Raw genomic sequence first — 17,104 nt, 5'->3', positions numbered from 1 at the left:
TCCCGTCCTGATAAACCGTTATTGTGGATCTGGTTTTGCACCTGTAGTGCCCTTGTTCCCCAATAGATTTCTGTTTCCCATTAAAAACCATATAATAATAATTTCTGACTGAATATTTCACTGGTTGCTATAAGCAGTAACTGAAATTGCAGCAAGAGAAGAAAGCAAGCGCTCCCCCCCAGGTTTTTATGTTTTTTGACAAAGTCACTTTTTGATTTTGCAGAAGAGAAATGCATTAAGAGACTGGAAGAGCTCTTTTGAGGTCTCCAGGTTAAATATACTACCTGGTATTAATGACAGTTCATATTTTTTAACTTAACTAGATTACAGGGTCTCTTGGCCCGTGAAAATACGGTAGGTTTTGTCCTGACAGAGGAGCAATGCTGGGTGTCCGGGCTGCAAGGCAGCCGTGCAGTACTTGTAAGGCCTCTCACCTGGACAGCCAGAGGGCAAGGACTTGGGGGCACATCTCCATACAAATCTTCATGTAATTAGAAGGAGGAACCATTTGTTTTCAATTTCTGCAGGGCTTTAGCTCTGTACCCAGCTACTAAATGTGAGGTTGCAAGGTGGTTTGTGTGACGCCTCATTTAACTCTATCAAAAAAAAAGGGGGGAAGGGGGGTCCGGCAGCGGCGCCGGGCAGCCCCGCAGGGCAGGCTGGCCGGGCGGGCAGGGACGCTGCCCTTGGCGGCAGCTGCCCTCTAATCCCTTCTGTGGGCTTCAGCGGCCATTGAAGTGGGGCTTCTCCTCAGCTTTCTCCCGCCGGGGTGGCGCCATTTTGGGCAGGCGACGTGTCGGCCCGGTGGGGACGGGTGGGAGCAGCCCCCTCGGGTGGTAGCGTGGGCACTGCCCGCCATTTGGGGCCGGTGGCCGGGTTGCCTCAGTGCAGCGTGGAGCGGTCAGCAGCCCTCCCCTGGGGCGGCAGCGGGCTCCCAAGGGAACGCGCAAGCCCTAGGCCCGGTCTGAGGCAGGTGTCTTTTGTCTCCGGCTTTTCCTTCAGGGTTTATTTTCCTGGCACTGGGGCAGGTGTCCTCCCAGGGAGGCGAGGAGGAGCCTCTGGCTACACTCGTGGAAGTGCGGAGAAGTTTTTCCCTCAGAGGGCAGCCCACAGCTCGCCAGGTAGCTCCCATTTTAAGCCTGCAAGAAAGGCTGATGCCTGTCCACCTCTGCGTGGCATGATGTGTGTGCTCAGCAGCCTGGGTGGCCTCGTCTCAAAAAGTCGCACCTCCTGTGCTTCACTCAGTCCTTGCTGGGTCTCCTTCCACAATGGGTTGTTCCAGCCCACGCGCCTCACCTCAGGTAGCTGCGTGTATGCCAACAGAGGGGCTAGATGGCTTCACATGTTCCCATCCATGGCTGTGGAGTTTTAGGGGAACGTCTCTTCGCTCCCTGACAAGCAGAAAACCAGAAAGCAGATAAACACCACCGTCCTGAAGTCCCCACCACCAGCCCAGATGCTTCTTGGTGAGCCAGCCCAGGGCATCCATCCACACAGACAGACATCTGTGCCTCTGTTGCCAATGGAGAACAAGCAGCAGGTAACCTCCTCAGAAGTAACTTTCCCCCTTCACACCCTTGTCCAGCCCTGTTCCCCTCTGAATGGGCTGTAACCTGCCCTCCCCAGGAAATCCTGCCTCTGTGCTTGCACTGGACCCCATGTCACTGGTCACCACCCCTGCAGGTCTGCCCGCTTCACCTCTCAGAGCAGACTTGACCAAGGTATTTCTGAGTTCTCAGATCATTAACAGCTCTCAGGCTTACAAATTTTCGGTATTTTGGGGATTGTTCAGTGAGGATGTCCTGCCCGCTGCAGAAATGCTTCAGGATGACTGCCCACTTTTTTCTAGTATGTACAGATGCAAAAAACGTAGGCATTTTGAGAAGGCTGGGTGTTTGACTAGGCATAGGATAAACCCCCTACGGTGTGGCACAGTTCAGCCAGGTTTGTAGTGAACAGAACAAATGAAAATGCCACGGCCTGGTTCCCAAAACACTTCCTAGGCAAGGGTGCATCTGTTTGTAAAGGCCACTTTTACTAACAAAACTCTGCAGCGCGTTCTGTACTCAGCTGGTGCATTGGCTCAGCACTGACTGAGGCAGAAGGGTGCTCCATTGTGAATCTCCAGCATGACCGCTGGGAGGATTTTACTTTCTCCTCCTCTCTGTGACTCACTCTGAACCATTTTGCTTGCCTCAGTCTGTTATGCTCACATGTATTCTCTCAGCCATAACACTGAGGGAATTCAGGAAGTCAGCGGTACTGGTGGTGAACCAGCCATCCATTCACCTCTTTTCGTGTCAGAGAGACGTCTCACGAAGGGCACACTGTATGCCATACTCTTCGTAAGTTCTGGCCTTGATCTTTTGTTTTTCAAGGTGGGTTTTTTTTTTAAATCAGCTCATATTAGTACATACTATCCTCTAGGAGGACAGTTGTATACTGCAGTTGCGAGATACTTTGCTATAATTTGTGTTTGTTCATCCTTGCTTTCCTCCTGCTTTCCTCTTGCTTTCCCAGTGTGGGCTCTCCCCAGTAGTGTAACAGTCCCATTAAAGCACCCTGGGCTGAGATGTGGATTTGATTTTTTTGCATCTCACATTTCTGGAGTATATACAACTTTGTGTTCAATACAGACATGAACTATTTTTGTTAAATATGGATCATTGTTTGAGTGTGAAATGCCATGCAGTTTGCAGAGTAAGCAGAAAAAAATTGCTTCTGTATTTGGATTCAATCAACCACTGGAGCAATCACAAATTTTCTTAGGAGGCAGCAATTTTCCAAGTGCTAGATCAGTTTCCACAGTCTTAGCTGTTTAAGAAAGTTGTGTCACATCTTCTGAATCTGTAAAAAAGACTCAGTAGTGTCCAGAAAACTAGGCCTAGCTGCCAGTATTTCCAATTTCTCCTGGTTTTTTGACCTCTTCTTCCATGAGATGTCAATTCTCTGACCCTTTGTTGGCTGGAATTTAGCAAATACAGAACAGGGAAAGAATGGCTGGTGGTAAAGTTAACAACAGTTTAAAACTTAGAAGAATCTGGAATTTTGTGCTATTAGAAAATATTTGTGTCAGTTTAAACTTAACTGCTACAGTTTGTCCACACTGAGGTGCAACACTGGTGCTCAGTTCAGTGCTCAGGTGTAGTTTTGTCCTGAAGCTGGTTCTGGGTTCTCGTCCTTGGGCAGACCCTCCGCACAGCTCATCTGGGTTCTGTGTTTCTGTTTGCTCTTAAAACAAGCATGGTAACAACTGATAATATTTAACCATTTTTATATTTTAGCCATATATGCTGGTTATATAAGTATGTAGGTTAAAAATAATCCTTCTAAATGTAACACTTATACTGGTAACCACTGTTTTCAACTAATGGCTGTAACTATCATGTGTCATAGTCTGCTAGGCCTACAGCAACAATAAATAACAGTCCTTACCACAGAGATGCTAATGCTTACTATATGGTTTGAAAGTCTCTCATTTAAGATGTTATTGAAACATAAAGTATGAGTGATTTTTCCAGTGAGCTGAAGGATACGCTCTGTTTTTAAATGAAGAATTGATAGGGAAAGAGTGAACTAGGGAAGGATGTGAATTATCTGGACTGAATGCCTATAGTTTTCATAGACTTTTGTAGGACTTTGCATAAATGACTTACAGCCTCGTAGGTCAAGTGGCTGAGCATCTTTTTTGTCTCAGGGACAGTGTTGCATCAGACATTCCAGTTTCTCATCTGAAAACTGGGCATTTTGCCTTTCTCTCAACCTCTGCAGTGGGAGATCTGTGGGGTAGGAGTTCCTATTACTGCACGTACATACAGCACTGGCAAAATGAGACATTGTCTTGCTGGGGCCTTTTGGCATACTCTTACACATAAAAATTACAGAGCCTTGAGTGTTTGTACATGTATCACCAGTGGAGGCAGCAGTCAGTAGCACTGTGGTCCTAGTACTCTAAAACCTGTGAGCTGAGCTCTGAGTAAGACACTGTTGGTGTTCCCAAAACACAACCTGACTCCTAGAAGGAAGCAGTCCACTTATGTAATCTGCAGTGCTGGATGGTGCCACAGAAAATCTTTTAAAATGTTCTAGAAATCTGTTTGCCAGGCTGTACATTTGCAGTGAAACTGAGGTAAAGCTGACTTCTTTCTAGGTTGCTCTGTGAAAAATCAGGAAAACTCCCATGTAGTTCACTTCACCTTTACTTTTGTGACAAACTTGAAACTCAGGCCAGATTTAGACTTGGACCAGGACAGACTTGTGGGCTTTGTGGATTGCACAGGATCTCACTCAGGAGCACCAAACACTGGGAGGATGGGCAGGACTGGAGCCCGTGTCACCACGTCACTGCAATCTCTGCAGCTGTAGCTGGCACATCTCTCCTAGCAAAGGAGTGAAGAGTCAAATTCCCCAGGCACAGGGTGCTTGCTGGCTGCAACAGCCTGCACCTCCTGTATTTTTTATTCCAGCAGCTAGATTGCTTTTCAGAGAGGATGTAGTAAAAACAAAATATAAAAACATAAATTCCTGGTGATGAGACATTAACAAGGCACCTCATTTAAACCACAGAAATATACAGTAACCCTTGGTTTTGTCAGAGCCCTGTGTACACTTAAGGCTCATCCTTAATTGCCCTGACGAGCCTCACCTGGGGCCTCCACCCAAATCCCTGCCCTTGGGCCCAGGAACCTCATTTAAGCTCAGGCTAAGGTCTTCAGTTTCTGTCTGGGTTGTGTTGTGGAGGGTGTGCTCTTGACTCTCTTCCTGAGTTGGTGTTTGGCTTTCCTGGACCTGGCTTCTTGCCGTGCCTGATGCTCACTGGGCTGTTGCTAGGATGTGTTTCCATCACAGCCCGGCTCAGCTGCTTTGGGCTTGTGCCCTGCTGATGAGAGCCCTGCCTGCACTGTGGCAGCCCTTACCTCCCCATCCTTTGGAGCGCAGCCCTGCTTTTGCTGCCCCTGGCAGGTCTGTAGCTGTTTACTTTCTGTCCCCCTTTATATGATTCCCCTCTGGTGAATGAGGAGCTCAATAGGGCAGTCTTGATGCTGTCCTGACCAGCTTCAAATGTGTGTGGCTTTGTCTCTATTATGGATGTGACACTTGAACCTTCGGGAGGGTGACACTTAAAAAGTCCCTGATTGTGGGGTGTTGGCTGAAGGTCAGGCTTGTGTGGTATGTGCAGCTGAAACTTTGAAGAGAGCGGGTCGTCCCTAGGAAAGAACTGTTTTACTGTCCAAGTCTATACTCTGCTCGGTGAAGAGGGGTTGCTCCTCACTTGCACGGTGGCATCTGCTGAGTGTTGGTGTACTCTGAGAGGCAGGTCTCCAGGGGAGCACAGGAGAAACAGGGATAAACCTATTTAACACCACTGTTTTGCCTCTGCTTGTTTGTCCTGTCTGTTCAGGCTGTGAACTCTTCTGAAACAGGACAGTCTCTCCCTGTGTTTTTTCTTTGATTCCTTGTTGCTTTCTGGGGAAAACAGGGCTTTTATTCACAAATGTAATCACAAATAACTGTAGTGGCTTAAAAATTGCATTTACTGATAATATGACAAATTATGTGTGTATGTATGCAAAGAGGTGAGGGTTTTCATGGCCAACATTTATTGTTGCTACTACTATAAGCTGCTAGTTTTGTAAAAATTGGGATTTTCTTTTCAGGGAAAGCCCATTTTTACCGATATTTTAAAATTGTTTTGGAGAGGTCAAAGGGCTGCTTAAAATGTGCAGAAGGTTAAATTCAACTGGCTTTCACTTTGAAATTCAGAATTGTTATGGCTTAAAAAAATTAAACAATAAAAACTTATTTTGAGGGTACTGAACTCCTTAAGTTGAGATATTTACAATTATTTCTCTCCAGATTTATGTCTTGCACTCCCTCTCAATTTGGAATGTGGAGACTTCCAGATCATTCTTTTTGGGCAGGAAATACATAAACAAGTGCTAGATCTGCTAGAACTGTATGATCTGGCAAGGATAAAGTAGGATTGTATGTCTAAAGAGTATGTTATTTTTTGAACTAACTAAACACTATAATTATGAAGGACAAAAATCTGTGGATTTTAAGAGGTTTTGGAAGAATTACATTCTAGAAACCCTAGGTGGGCAAATTTGAAAGAAAGACTTTAAGTGTATATGCACATTTGAAAGTACTTATGCATGAAGCTTACTCTTTCTTCAAGCAAAGTCAGTAAGAACAGTTTAAAAATTATTGCAGAAATTCTTCAAGTCATTTCCTATAAAGTCAAAGCACATATTTTATGCTTGGTTTGAAGAAGGAGGAAAAAAACCCAAAACAACCCCAAAAACAACCCCCAAAAAACGCAACCAACCACCACCACCAAAAAAACCCAAAACAAAAACTCCAAATCAACAAAACAGAAAACCTTTTCAAAAGCTGTGCCCTTCTCCTGTTTCTCTATGCCATTGCATGACAGTTATGACTTTCTTTTTCAGATGTTGTATCTCTCAATGTCTTTTGCTTTCCTCAGTTCACTTGTTGTTCCAGAGGACAGTATAAAATACAGAAGGTGCGGACTGTGTCTTACCTCCAGAGGAGTAAGATATTATCAGAGCAGAAGTGTGGCAGTTTAACCAAGGGGGAGAGTGAGTGTGAAGCAGGTATGAAATAAGCCTATGGGCACATGGCAAGATGAGGTAAGCTGAAGGCAGCTCTCATGCTGAGACAAGTGTTCTTGCTGGTGCAAACCATCTTCCCTTGGACAAGCTGACTTCGTACTGGCTGATGGTGTAGCCCACAGTGCAGAGCTTGGATTAAAGCGTGGGCCATCCTCACCCTTCTCACCACCTTGGCCTTTGCTTGCCTGCTATTTCCGTAAGCGCTCCTCCTTGAGGCTCATCGCCGTCTGCCAGTGCCAGAGGGGGTACTCATCCTACATCTAGCCAGCTGCGGCAGGAGCCTGGGCTGGGCACTGTGCATGCTGTATATGTGGTGTTTGCTGTACAAACACAATAAAGTGGGAATCCCTGCGTGTGAGCAGGGGCAAGGCTGTACAAGGCACTGATTTTTCTGAGGCTACCTACAGGTTCTAGGGAGCTGCATGGTGCTAGGGTGGTGGTACTTCTTTCCTAATTGCCTAAATGCATGGAAGTCAGCTCGTTCATTACTGCAATAGCTCAGGAGGGTACTCAGTCTAATGAAGTGCTGGTCTTGGACAGGTCCTGCTCTGTATAAAGAGACTGTGTAACCTGGCAGACTGAAGGGCTGACCTGACTACTGGGGATCAGGGAACCAAGTTGTTCTGGGGCAGGCTTTCAGCTACTGTGAAATTCCACTGTGCCAGTAGAATGAATTTTACCAGCTGAGCATCTTCTTTTCAAACCCTAAAGTCTCCAGACTGATCAATTTTAGCCCTAGGACAAGCTGTGTGTGTGTCTGCATGTGTGCCTGTGGATAATCTGTATTTGTAACCCTTCCCATAACAGTAGCTGGCATACAGGAAACTGGCTGTCTTCTCTATCTGATGTGTTTGAATGTCCTTGGGTCTTTGTTGTCCCCTGCTATAAAAGTTCCTCTCTGCGCAAGTAAATACCCAGATGAAAAATCAATTTCTGTAACATATGTTGGTCAATTGAACCAATTTTGCTCTGAAAAGCCAAATGCCCAAAAGGGACACATTGCTCTTGATCTATTCTGTCAGCATGCAATAAAATGCTTTGTCCAGATTTATTTGAATCTCTAGTTTGAGTCACCTAGAGCAGATTTTTTGACATTGCTTATAGCAAGAAATCAAATTTCTGGAGCCTTTAAATGTTTTCAATAATTTCTCTATTAGAAGGGCTGATATAAATAGACAATCAGCCTAGGAATGTGGGATTGGCAGGGAGTTCCAGGAGCATGCTCTATTCCTCTGCCATTAGAAGGAAAACATCATCCACTTCATAAACTGATCAAGATTTCTTGGAATGTTAATTGAGGCTTAGGACACAGTACCCCAGTGAGAAGGCTGACATTTAGAAAGCTTATTTCTAGCCTAAATGTGTTTATGGTTAATTTATAAACATTAGTTCTTGGGTTGGCATTGTCCCTTAGCTGAAATTACTAATTTCTTCTTTCTTTATTGTTTGGGGTTTTTTTTCTGTGTGTGTGTTTGGTTGTGTGGTTTTGGTGGTTTTTGTGGGTTTTTTTGGAACTGCTGTACTTAGCAGCACTTCATAAATTGCCCTCTCTTAAGACAGTTTTACATTATGCCTCATTTGATCTTCTTTCTGCTGAAAGAGGAGATGCTTGCTTTTCCTTCAGCTGCGCATTCCTGCTGCTTCCTTTGTTCAACCTAGCCATGCTGCAGTAGCAGAACGAGCTGTATCAGCTTGTGATCTCAACGCAAGGGAGACAGACGGTGGGACTGGGGCAAGCGGGACTGCCCTTCTGATGGCAAGATGCTGTTAGATCAGATTAAATGTATTTTGAAAGTGCAATCCCAGCCTTAACTTTGCTGGCTAACCAAGCAAAGATTTGGCTTTATTTCACCCCCACTTTGAGGTATTTGGTTTTCTCTTGCTGTGCTCATCCTAGAGCCCCTTTCTGTGCTGACTCAGTTGAAATTCATCCATCCTGAACTTGGTGAGCAGAGCTGTCTGCAGTATTTCAGAGGCAGTCTTACCAGTGTCTTGTACAGTGCCACAAAAACTACCCTCGTTCTCCTGGGAATAGTTCAACAAATTCATCCTATGATCATACTTGTCTCTATCACAGAAGGTAAGCTTCCATTTTGGGCAGCACTGAGGCATGAGTCGTGACCTTTATTTCCCCTTACTGCGAAGGGAATTCTATGATTCAGGGCTCCTTGTAGCTTTTACAGAATTATCTGAACCAGCCTGCTTACTGCTGTGAGATTTGCTTTGCTAAAATATTGGTGCTTCCAGAAAAGCTGGAGCAGAGGAAAACCTTGAAGAAGGGAGCAGATGTGTTGTTAGCTACACAGGGTAAAATCCTGGCAGTACTTTCACTGACTTAATAGGGTAAGGAGTCAATAAAGATAATTTGTCCTTTCACACAATGTCTGGCTGACTAAATCAGGACCTTACATAAAATCTGATGTCTAATAACTGTTGAACATGTGATTCATCCCTAATTTCAGTATGAAAATAGGAAAACAGCGGGGAGAGAAAAGGAGCCGGAAGTAGGAAGCACGCAACTTCCACAGTGTGTTTTGTACCTGATAAAATTTCAGCCAGGCCTGGGTTTCACCTTGGTGGAAGAAAAAGCTTAACCACTGCATCCCATTTTGTAAGGAGCCAGGTGATGTGTGAAATAAATTTGACCTGAAGAAACAAGAAAGGGGGTGCAGTCTCCTGCCATAAGTAACTAATTAAAAGCTATCATCTTGCATCTGACTGCAGTGGCAGCTGCCTAATTAGATGTTAAAAATAGCCCTGCCAGTCTTTGAAAAGTACATGTTTGCATGGTGGTGAGATAACTGGTACTTTGGCCTTTGTACAGGGTGCAAGAAACCAAGGGCTAATGTCTGAGCTAATGTCTGAATGTGTAATGGCTGCTTCCTTCTGCTGCACAGGCTCCGCATCCCCAGCTTCTGACTCATGCTGAGATCCTGGATTTTCAACAGAAAGCCAGCTCATTTCTGCACTCCATCTCCTTCAGAATTATATCCTGACTTTGTGGAAGGCTTGTTTTCAGGGTAGCTTCTTTTTCTGGTGTTATTTTATTTTTATTTAATCAGGAAAGGGTAAAGCTGGTCTATAGATCAGTGGTCATCTTGAAGTGTAATTGTATGGCACAGCCCCCTGTACAATTTGCACAATCCAGAGCAGAGGACTTTTTGTCTTTGTGATTGCCTGTTAGTGCCAGCAGCCCAGATCTGCCTTTCAAAAAGAGGAACTAAAACAGAAATAAGGTGTGGGGGTGGGGGGAGGACCCAGTCAAAGCCAAGCCACAGACACCTTAATGTTTTGTTGGGGTGTTTTTCTTCCTTTCTGCCCGGCAGTAAGTTGAGAGTATAATTTTTTTTTTTTCTTCACAATCCAGCAGATGGTGTTAGATGGCTATTTAATGACTTGCACGGGACAGAGAAGATCTTGTTGGTGATCTTGAGCTAAAAGGATGCAAGAAAAAACAGTTTTGCAGGGATGTTCAGTGAATCTGAAAGCTGTGATAGGCTCCTGTTTCAAGCATCTGTGTGTATGCTTTCAGCTTACTACTAGTAGGGGGTGGGGAGCTTCATAGCTGTAGTACTTGATTTAAGTTGAGACTTCTGTGACATCTATCACACTTCTTCCTCCAAGGGTTTAGGTGTGTTTGAGTCCAATAGAGCAGAATTAATATAACCACCGACCCCTGCTGAACACTTTGGGTTTGGGAGGTGTATAAATTATTTTTGGTATTTATTTTTTAATTGCATTTCCTCCTTGCATGCACCTGAAGAGGGAGAGTGAAGCGGTACAAAGTCTCTGCAGTGCACTGCTGTGACAGAAATATTTCCTAAATCACACTGTCCATACAAAGGAAGTAAGTGAGGTGGAATGAAAAAAACGTGAGCTCAGCAGGTTGTACCCTGTCTAGCCAGGCTGAAATATGACATCAGTTTCTGACTGCTTTCCATTAGCTGGTGTGATGAATACACTGGGTCTTGGTCAAGCTCCTAGAGACCAAGTGTCTGTCTACACTGCTGACCTGGGGATCTCTTACAGGTGATAATATTACCTGTGGAAACTAGTAAGTGTGAGGTGAAGAGTACTTCTGGGCAGGGAAAAAAAAAAAAAAAATCAGCCTGAACAGAGATATATATAAACACATGGCCTGTAATTTACTACCATTTAGGAAAGATCTTGAGGCCATTGTAGATATTTCATAGACTGTCTAGTTAGTGCACAGCAGTTATAGAATCATAGAATGGTTTGGGCTGGAAGGGACCTCAAAGATCATCTAGTTCCAACCCCCCTGCCATGGGCAGGGACACCTTCCACTAGACCAGGCTGCTCAAAGCCCCATCCAGCCTGGCCTTGAACACTTCCAGGGATGGGGCATCCACAGCTTCTCTGGGCAACCTGTTCCAGTGCCTCACCACCCTCACACTGAAGAATTTCTTCCTTGTATCTAATCTTAATCTACCCTCTTTCAGTTAAAAGCCATTACCCCTTGTCCTATCGCTACCTGCCCTTGTAAAAAGTCCCTCTCCAGCTTTCTTGTAGCCCCTCTTTAGGTGCTGGAAAGCTGCTATAAGGTGTCCCTGGAGGCTTCTCTTCTCCAGGCTGAACAACCCCAACTCTCTCAGCCTGTCTTCACAGGAGAGGTGCTCCAGCCCTCTGATCATCTTTGTGGCCCTTCTCTGGACTCGCCCCAACAGGTCCATGTCCTGTTAGAAAGTTAGGAATTTAGGGAAAGATATTGTCAGACATCCATTCTGTTACCATATAAGTCAATGGTGTAACTCGCCTCTTGAATATTGTAGCCAGTTCTAGTAACTCTGCCTGAAAGTTTATAGAAGAGCTAGAAAAAATATGGAAATAGGCAACAAGAAGAGTAAAAGGCATGGACTCTTTACTATGAAGAGGGCATAAGTGGTTTGACTCTTCACCCTGGAAGAGAAGGGACTGGGGTAGGATATTGAGGAGTGCTATAAATGATGTGGTAAATATGAACAGGGAAAGACTTGCTATTTATTGAAATGCAGTTGGAGGCAATGCCCTAAAAGTTTGGATGGATGTGGGTTTTTCTAAGTCTGCTGGTTCCTGTCGTGCATAATGAAATTGTGGAGCTCATTGTCACCTGATTTTTCTTTTTTCTTTTACTTTTTTGTGGAAGTTGGAGAAATAAATGGATCCAAAATAGGTTGGACAAATTCAGAAAACCCATTGCTGGCTGTAAAGCATGACTGTATGAATGCAGGCTCTGGCAATATAACATGAGAAGGGTCAGCCTACACATTCCCTTTTCAGTCTTTTGCCAAGCTTAATCTTTGCTGGCAGTTCCTGGTAGGTCACCTGTAGGTTTTTGTGGTTATTCTAGGTGACTGCTGGAAATGGGATTACAGACTTGTGACAGTCTTCCTTTCCTATGAAATAATGATCCATATTTAAGTGGTGGAGTTCTACAGGTATGCTACCATCGGTCTACAGGTAGGCTACTGTACCCTACCTGTAGGGTCAGTCATTCTCTCTCATTCAGAGAGCTGCTTATAAAACGCACTCTAAATCTGCTTCTGCCTTTTAAGCAGTCTTCATTCTGCAGCCCAGGGCTGGGTTCAAGTATGCTGGTAAGATTCACCTTAACATCAAACAGTTAACAGACTGACATGGAAAATCATCAGCAGAACAGGCTTGACATGCCAGTCAAGGGCATAATTTATACAATCCCAGGAAATTTGTTTCATAAAGTGACAGCTTTTAGTGATGGGATAATGTATTCAATTTGGTAGACTTGTTCCTGAGCAGTCACTAAAAATAGTAAGCACTACCGTATACAAATGTCCTGGGTAGAGGCACAGAAAACGAGAGAAAGGTAGAGCTGTGTGATTTGTCTGTTAATGGACTGCAGGACTGATGTTATTGGGAAGTTTTTTTGTGGGGTGGGTTGTTTGGTTTTTTTAAGAGTTAGCCCTCTGACATGACAGGGGGCTGGTTTCTGTCCTGTAGTCTATGAGTAGCAGTGCATAAATCCACACCCAGTAATGAGAATAATTTATACTATGATATTTAATCTTAGAGCATCCCAAAGCAATTTACAGACTACTAACCACAAAGGGAACCTTATCAATATCTGGTCTGGGAAGCTGAGTCATCTCTAAGTGCGGCCAGCCCTTCAATAGAATGCTAGCTGGAAATCATGCTTCCATTCTGGCCTGCGTGGAGGGGGACACCCCGCACCCCCCCCCCCCCAAACCAAAACAAACAACACCCCCACCACCGCCACCCCCGGAAGCCCTACTTCCTATTTTTTGGTAATCCTGACCAGTTTGCAGTATCTTGTAGAGAAGGGAGGTCTTGTGATCTTGCCTCACGCCCTGAGTTTTCAGAGGGGATTTGCTTTCTGCCACATCTTTCCTTTTTCTGGATTGCTCAAGAAACAGTAAAGGGAAAAAAGCATATAAGGAAAGGCTTCTGGTTAGTGCATCTCATAGCCCTTGCTGGTTTGAAGGGGGATGTCATGGCTAGTAGTACTGCTTTGATGTCTCATGTATGTGCAATTCTGCATTGCAGATCTGATTTAGATGAGCTGGCTGAGTATGTAATATACTGTGCTTGGGCAGTAAAGCTGTCTCCTTAAACTTGCTTAGTTCTCAGTCACTTTTTAAAAACCTCTTTGCTGGTTTCATCCCATTTGGTTCATGTCCATAGATGCAGCCCTTGGTAGCAATGGACTCATCCTCACATTTGCAGTACAATAATTCTAAAGGTACTGGGTTTTGGTTGTGTTTTTTCATTCTGCTAGTGTCAGTTTAGCTTATCAGCTTCTGAGGCAGCTGCATGTGTCCCCATCCTGCGTGGGCTGAAGGGGAGCAGAGGCTTTCAAAGTGGTCCTTGGCAGCCAAGAAGGTGCAACTTCATAAATAACTGTTGCTGTGGTAACAATCAGTACTGTCCCTGGGCTGAGTTTTCACTGGTAGGTGCTAACATTTAAAATTATTAACCTGGACTGGGAGCTGTGTTGGTGGCAGAGAACCACAGAATGGGATTAACCACTTGAGGTGTGTTAAGCAGAGATACTGCGTATTTCCCCAGATGGGTCTGAAGATTGGTGAAGGGATAATACAGCATTTAGGGGGTTTTGGCTCTTCAAGTGGTCCAGACAGAAAGTGTGGGTGTGTGAGTGCAACAGTGGATGAAGTCCACAGGCTTTTCCTCACCTTCTTACTGGCAGTCTTAGCAAAAAGTCCAAGGACTGATATAAGAAATTGGCACACTTCAGATATGTTCAAAATCTTCCTTTCCTTGCCAGTGACCACTAACCATTGTTGGGTACCTACACTGGTACTGTCCATACTGAGGCCAAATAATGAAAATTTTCAAGATGGTTTTAGCGCAAGTTCAGTGTTAGTGAAAGATTGCAAATGGAAGTGTTTCTCAGGAATCTAAATATCTTCCTCTCCAGTTATGCTTCTTAAAAACAACTTGGTCTATATTTAGAGGCCATCTACTAAGATTAAAAGTGTTATTTCATGTATAAATATTCTCTCTGGACTGGAAGAACAGCATGCATTATTCAACTGGCCTGTATGCTGTATGTTTGCATTTTGATATTTGTTCTCAAATAAAACTGAGTTAGATTAACTTCATCGTATTTACATCTAGTTTTACTTTCTGGTGTGCATGCACCAACTCCCTGCTCTTATGTCATCTTCCTGGGATGAAGAAAGGTTAATTTCACCAATTTTTTTCCTGTATGTGGTGGGGTTCTTTTTTTTTTTTTTCCTTTTAGTATGAAAAGATGTTTGTTACTTCTATTCACATAGCAGCTCTGGAGCTTGAGAGGTCTATTTTTTTTCTAAAAGATTTCCTATTTTCAGAATAAATTAAATTGTATATCCTTCTGTTTCTATATGAAGTATCCTTTTTTTTTTCTGGTGATAGCTTTGGATTTCATGGGTTATAAGCTTGGATTTTAAAAAAAGTCTTTCTTTTAATAACCTATCTTCTCACTGCTACTCCATCCTTTCTTGCACAAAGTATGTTTGGTTAATATAAAACATGATGATTTCTTCTGGACTTGATGATGTCTTAAGATATTTACTCCTCTTGTACTATGCATGCAGCATCACATTAATGCACCTTAAATGGCCAGATTTTGCTTGATGACTTGGTACAGGGCTTTCAGAAGTTCCACATATGGCAATTGCTATATGACATTGAATCCTATTTTATTTTTATGAACTGTTGATCTTCTGTGAACTTCTGGCACCAGCAGCTTTTGCTTGAAGAATTTTACTCTCTTTTCCCCTGTATCTCCTTATGATACATGTCTCAAACTTAACCTAACATCTTATTTTCCATAGTAAAGCAGTGTTCCTATCTGTTTTCAGTGATGCAGGAAACTGCTTGTTTGCCAAAGGTGTAAAACAACTGCAATACCTCAGTAGCTTCATAGTGATTTGGTGTCTCAGAACTGACTACTAGTGGTGATTGTTTGCAAACATGGGCAGTGTAAGCCTGCAGAGTTCCTGTATGACCATCACTGAAGAATACATATATTTTGGAGGTGCATTTGGGTCAGAATGTGGTCTCACAACATAGTTCTTAAATTGTTTAGCTCCGTATTTGAGACTAATGTTGATCTGGAAAGATTGGAGCAGGTGGGGATTACCTTTCCTGTGAGTCTATGATGCATCCTGCCTGTTCTGTGAAACTTCTTGAACTTTGACCAGATCAGAAAGCCTGTTGTGATAATTTGCTCATGGCTACCTTCAAAGGTAAGCATCAGCTGATGGATCTTCTCCTTGTGCTCTTGAGGACCAAATGGAGAGAGCTAATCACCATTTTTACCTATGCTACAGGAAGCTGAAGTATTTCTTCCCACTTCTCTCATCTGAGGCAAAAGGATGCAGCTTCTTTCTAGAAATTGGTAAGGTAGCTAACATGATAAGGAAAGCTGCTCAACGCTGAAATCATGTCCCGGTGGCAAGGGTGTGTAAGGTTCAATCTTTAGAGACTTCAGCTTTGCAGTCTTCCTTCAGTTCTGCCCTCAGGCCTGGAGTTAACTGGCAACATGTTAAGGGAATTTAAAGCATGAAATGAAATTTGGGTGAATGGCAAAATGCCTGATGAATTCAGGAAGGGAGCCAGCATTCACTTTGTCCTTCCCTGATCTCTTATCACAAATAAGAAAATACTGTTGACAACTAGAGATTCTTCTAGTGTGAGTGTAAAGTCCCATACTCCTCCCTCTTCTCTATCTCCCAAATCCTGGAAGAGAATACTGTGGAACAAACTGAATTTGCAGATAGCTAACTAGTTCCCTACTCTTCATTTTGCACCTGTGGGGAAGCCTGTGGTAAGGAGCCCACAGGGCCATGAGAATTACTGTTTCTTACAGGGAAGATTTCACCCAGGGACTTGGGTAAATAGCTTTCAATTCATTTAGCTTTTTTTTTTTTTTTTTTTTTTTTTTTTTTTTTTTCCCCCTGCCCTGGTAGACTGAAACAAGGGAGATTCAGAGTGGACATAAGGAAGACCCTTTTTCCTGAGAGAATAGTCGGGCAGAGGAGCAGGTTGCCCAGCAGGGCTGTGGTGGCTCCATCCTTGGAGGTTTTGATGACCTGACTGGATAAAGCCCTGAGCATCCTTGTTGGACCTCAAAGCAGATTGTGCCCTGAGCAGCAGATTTGACTAGGAACCTCCTGAAGTCTCTTTCAACGTGCATTATCCTATGAACACAAACCTCCCTTCAGCCCCAGGCAGTGCAGTCATGTTTGGTGCCAGCCTGTATGAACAAACAGGATCCCAGATTCGCAGCATTGCTCACCTGTACAAGTTCAGTGAAGGTTTTAGATTGTCTCTTCCTAGGATGTATTCTTATTATTGTAAAGTAGTAAAGGTACTGCAGGATGCTTGGGGGTTTTTTTGGGTTTTTTTAAATCCTATGGGAATAGCTGGGGCACATCAGCATGCACTTGGTCTAGAATGAGCTATTCTTAGTGTGTTTTCCTGATCGTCACCAGTAGCTCTTTCTTGCCTCTGACAGACTTTCAGTTTTTGTCTACTTCCTAGCAGGACAGTAGCAGTCTAATGAACGTGTTAGAATTCGTACCAGTCTTAATGTACATTCATAATGTCCTGTGTGGACATTCAAAGCAACATAAATGACATCAGAAAAAGGTGCATGGACTGAAGACTAAGTTTGTGCGCACAAGGAGCTAACATCAGTAATAATATTAAAACCATACCAGTGTAGTTCTGCTGGAAAACTCTCCTTTGTGGGGGATCCTGATGACTATCATACTGCTAAGTTTGATCTGAAAGGGCCCATTAGGCTTAAGCTGCCTATGGTCAGCAAAATAGTCCAGCACCTTCATATGAGATCTAACAAGCTCAGAAGCTCATGTCATCTCTTCAGCTGTTCATGCCAAGATGCTGGACATGAAAGACCAAATTTTTTCATGTTTTGCAAGGTCTTTCCCAGTCACTTCAGCTTTCTT

This window comes from Aquila chrysaetos, chromosome 7 (assembly GCF_900496995.4).
Source record: "Aquila chrysaetos chrysaetos chromosome 7, bAquChr1.4, whole genome shotgun sequence".
Lineage (NCBI taxonomy): Eukaryota > Metazoa > Chordata > Aves > Accipitriformes > Accipitridae > Aquila > Aquila chrysaetos.
The sequence above is the reverse complement of the archived record's forward strand: the minus strand, read 5'-3'. Positions refer to the sequence as shown.